This window comes from Procambarus clarkii, chromosome 7 (assembly GCF_040958095.1).
Source record: "Procambarus clarkii isolate CNS0578487 chromosome 7, FALCON_Pclarkii_2.0, whole genome shotgun sequence".
In the NCBI taxonomy this organism is placed as follows: domain Eukaryota; kingdom Metazoa; phylum Arthropoda; class Malacostraca; order Decapoda; family Cambaridae; genus Procambarus; species Procambarus clarkii.
Genome location: NC_091156.1, coordinates 52119047 through 52124130, shown reverse-complemented (window position 1 = coordinate 52124130; position 5084 = coordinate 52119047).

The following is a 5084-nucleotide window of genomic DNA, read 5'->3' as shown; positions in this document are numbered from 1 at the left end:
CACGAGTGAATGCCATGGAGAGACATTAATTCTTCTCCATTATACGTTTACTATCAAAGCACTGGCAAATAATAATATTTAACTCTTTCAAATAATAAACCCGTCCTAACCCGAGCATTTCAAGCGCAACCGCGAGAAATGATGATATCCATAATAATAATTTGGTTAATAAACGCGGGACGCGGAGCGGTGCGGGAGAAGACGCCAGTGCACGTGCTAAAACGCTCCTGAGCGGACCTGTTCACGTATTGCTCACGAGGAGACGCCATTACCCAGTCACCAGGGTAAACGCTATCCATTCTCCAGAAGAAAGTCACCACTGTGAGGCGTGAAGAGCCTTGCAGACAATACCTTCACCTGGTGTCAGTGTCATTCACGGAACCTGTTAAATTTTGGTTCTTTGTGACTCCACGTGACCGGCCAGTGAGGCGCATCATTATCTAGGATAGGCTAAGCCAGAGCCTGGGACGCGAATTTCGGCAAGCCTAAACTTACACAGTGCCCATATTAGCTAAGTATCATCCTTATTTGATGCATTTGATAGGGTGTAGACTTATAGCTGGGTAGCTTGTCGTGACGACGTATAACAACAATAAATCACAGGTCATTATCCTTCATTTACCATTAATATTACTTTATTGAGCATAGAAATCCAGTAGTTTAATTTGTTGCTACTGTAAACATTTATTTTGCAGCGTGTGAGAAGAATTCTCCGAGCTGTCCTTTCCCATGTTAATCAACTCCTAGTGTTCCATGCCGAGTTCAGGAGAATCAGAGGAAGCGTCGTGACTAACTTCTAAGGAATAGTCATTAAGCTAAGATTCCTTTGTATTCCTCTAAATTATTATCTGTATTCTTTTACATGCAGAATTCTGTTTATTGGATTAACATGTGTTTATTATGATTATTATTATTATTATGTTCATAATCTATGTTCCCATTAATGATAACGATAATGATTTGATAAGTATTCATAGGATTAGATTATTATACATTGGATTAGTGAACGAACCACACTAGTTCCTGGACGTACTAAGTTCCAGTAATACCCCCCCAATGTAGGTGTTTGAGGTTTGATTCATTTAATTATACAGCCCATTAATTATTTCTATGATCATATTCTCTAGTATTTTATCCATAGTTACTGGTTCATCTAGGAATTATCTAATGATCATATTTTTTCTGTTTCCCTCTTTACTATAAAAGCGGGTGGTCCTTCGTAATTTAATTTACTATATTAATATTTAAATAATTAGATTCAAGTCCCAAATGTCCCACAGTTGTATCCTCTGATTTTTGTCTGTAGGGATAACGTTTCTATTAACAATATCTTTCAGGACCCTTTCCTCCGTTTTATGAGCTGTGGAAAAGAAGTTCCTGTAAAATAGTCTAATAGGGGGATATAGGTGTTGTGTTAGTTGTCTCTTCAGAGGTTGCATGGCGTTTCACTTTCCTTCTTATGATGTCTTCGACGAAACCATTGGAGAAGCCGTTGTTGACAAGGACCTGCCTTACCCTACAGAGTTCTTCGTCGACTTGCTTCCATTCTGAGCTGTGGCTGAGAGCACAGTCGACATATGCGTTAACAACACTCCTCTTGTACTTGTCTGGGCAGTCGCTGTTGGCATTTAGGCACATTCCTATGCTCGTTTCCTTAGTGTAGACTGCAGTGTGGAAACCTCCGCTCTTTTCCATGACTGTTACATCTAGAAAGGGCAGCTTCCCATCCTTTTCCATCTCGTAAGTGAAACGCAGCACGGAACTCTGCTCAAATGCCTCCTTCAGCTCCTGCAGATGTCTGACATCAGGTACCTGTGTAAAAATGTCGCCAACATTCCTGCAGTATATGGCCGGTTTCAAGTTCATGTCGACTAAGACTTTTTGCTCGATGGTACCCATGTAGAAGTTTGCAAACAGGACACCTTGGGGAGAACCCATGGCGACCCCATCTACTTGCTTATACATGTGCCCATCCGGGCTCAAGAAGGGTGCCTCTTTAGTGCAAGCTTGGAGTAGTTTCCTCAGAATATTTTCTGGTATGTCAAGAGGAGTACAGGCTGGATCACGATACACTCTGTCGGCTATCATCCCGATTGTCTCGTCCACAGGTACGTTGGTAAACAGCGATTCTACGTCCAACAAGGCTCTTATCCCTGTGGCCCGTGTGCCCCGCAGTAAGTCAACAAATTTCTTTGGAGACTTCAGGCTGAAGGCGCAAGGAACATAAGGAGTCAGAAGGCCGTTGAGTCGCTTCGCCAGTCTGTACGTGGGTGTGGGTATCTGGCTGATGATTGGCCGAAGTGGGTTTCCAGGCTTGTGTGTCTTGACCTTTCCATACGCATATCCAGGTTTATATTCCCCAATGATCTTTGGCAGGTGGAGTCCGGATTTCTTGGTGTTCACAGATTCGATCAGTTTGTTGACCTTTGCTTTTAATTCGGTTGTAGTGTCCTTCGTTACCCTTTGGAACTTAGTTTGGTCAGAGAGTATGAGGTTCATTTTCTCCAGATATTCGTCTTTTTTAAGAATGACATATATTGGCGACTTGTCACCTCTCCTGACAACTATCTCCTTGTTCTCACGGAGGCTTTTAGCTGCTGCTTTGAGCTCGGGGGACAGTATGGTGCTTCTGTAATTGCCTCGATTCATTCCTCCTTCTGCAATAAGTTCTGCTTGTAAGGTATCTTTGGTAGTGACCTTCTTTTGTGTCTCGAGGTCGAATATGTCGTCCAACAGAATTTCCAACTCTACTTTCCGGGCCATCTCACTCGGTCTGGACATAACATGACAGTTTTATGCACAGATATGTTGTTAACGCATATGTCGACTGTGCTCTCAGTCATGGAAAAGAGCGGAGGTTTCCACACTGCAGTCTACACTAAGGAAACGAGCATAGGAATGTGCCTAAATGCCAACAGCGACTGCCCAGACAGGTACAAAAGGAGTGTTGTTAACGCATATGTCGACCGTGCTCTCAGCCACAGCTCAAAATGGAAGCAAGTCGACGAAGAACTCTGTATATATATATATATGTATATACATATATATATATATATATATATATATATATATATATATATATATATATATATATATATGTATATATATATATATATATATATATATATACCTCTAGCTGGAAGAAGGGGGACCCATAGCCTCGGAGGAAACCACGCATAACGCATTAGAGGGAATGTTTAGATCCCCTCCAATACAGTTTCTTTGTGCTTTTCTCCTACCACCCCCTTCCTTTTTTATTTTTTGTGCTTTATTATGCATTTGATGGTTACAAGATATACATGGGTTGATACAAAAATAATAATGCAAAAAGGTGCTTAAAGGTTATGGATCTCTTGAAAAACACAACAAAGGGAAACATTGATGAATGTCACAGACGGGTTCGATCATTGTTGCAAGTCAAACACTTCTTCGAATTCCTCTGAAGTTGGACTAGTGCCCAAGACGCAACAGGCATTTCCCCTCTGAATCGCAACACTGAGGCGCTGGAACAAGAAACTTTTTGCTCTCTGGTCTTTTGTAGCGCTGATCAATTTGTCCCCCAATTCCTTCAGGAACTTCAATGCACATTTTCCCCACGAACCGAGGGTCTCCGATCCGATCGGAACAAACCTGTAGCAGTGTGCTAGACCTCTATATTTAATATTTTCTGCGATTCCCTGAAAGAAGCAGCACCACCGCTTTCACGTGTGCTGTAGTGGAGGTAGGAGGTACATATATATATATATATATCGTATAAAAGTATATTTTGGTAGCAGTCTTTCTAGTAAACATATGTTGTTGAATATAGCCGAAAAGGTAAGATTAATCACCCTAGCACGAATTTTCTCAATATTTCTTATGTTTTTCTTCACTGTCAGTGGTAATAATAATATCAATTCTCCGAAATTCATTTTTTAATTATCTGACGCTTGAACGTGTTTCGTAATTCGTATTACATTTTCAAAGACGTAATTTACACACAAATTCTTCGTACTTATACTCTATTGGATGAGGTGATATGGTATAAAAGTTTTGGGTGAGGTGACAAACACAAGACAGAACACGAAACAATGGGTATAACTTGAATAAGTGAACATATGAATGGAATTGCATAAGGCCTATTGGAGCATACTTCCCCTTGCTGCTTCCATATTCGTTCGGGGTTTTGAAGTAGGTAGAATATAGTTGTGCATTAATTGGCTGTTGATTGCTGGTGTTGACTTTTTGATGTGTAGTGCCTCACTGATGTCAAGCCGCCTGCTATCGCTGTACCTATCGATGATTTCTGTGTTGTTTGTTAAGATTTCTCTGGTGATGGTCTCGTTGTGAGAAAAGATTTGTGTTCCTTGATGGATCCCTGTTGCTTATGCATTGTTAGACGCCTAGAAAGAGACGTTGTTGTCTTGCCTATATTCTGAGTTCTTTGGTGCTTACAGTCCCCAAGTGGGCATTTAAAGGCATAAACGACGTTGGTCTCCTTCAAAGCGTTCTGCTTGGTGTCTGGGGAGTTTTTTCAACCTTGGACATCTTCGAGGAGGAAACTAAAGTGTTTCCTCCAAGGAGTGCCGAACCAACCGGGCTGTGGGGAATATTTGGGCTTGTGGGCCGCTCTAAGCAACAGCCTGGTGGACCAAACTCTCACAAGTCAAGCCTGGCCTCGGGCCGGGCTTAGGGTGTAGAAGAACTCTCAGAACACCTTCAACCAGGTAAGAGGCTATATGGGGTTCATAACAATACATACATACATGCATACATACATACATACATACATGCATACATACATACATACATACATACATACATACATACATACATACATACATACATACATACATACATACAGACTGACAGACAGACATGCATACACACACACAGGAGACGGTAGGAGACACACACGATTAGTGAGGTCCGCGGAAATTCGTCAATTTCTCGGGACATTGAAGAAGTATAGAGGCTAGATCATAGTATTTGGCCTCACGCAGTGTGTAGCTAGCAGGGTGCAACATAGCATAGACATATCGCTAGCGATAGTGCGAAGATTTAGCGAAGAAACCAATGTGGAGCTAGTAGCACCACTGGTGCAT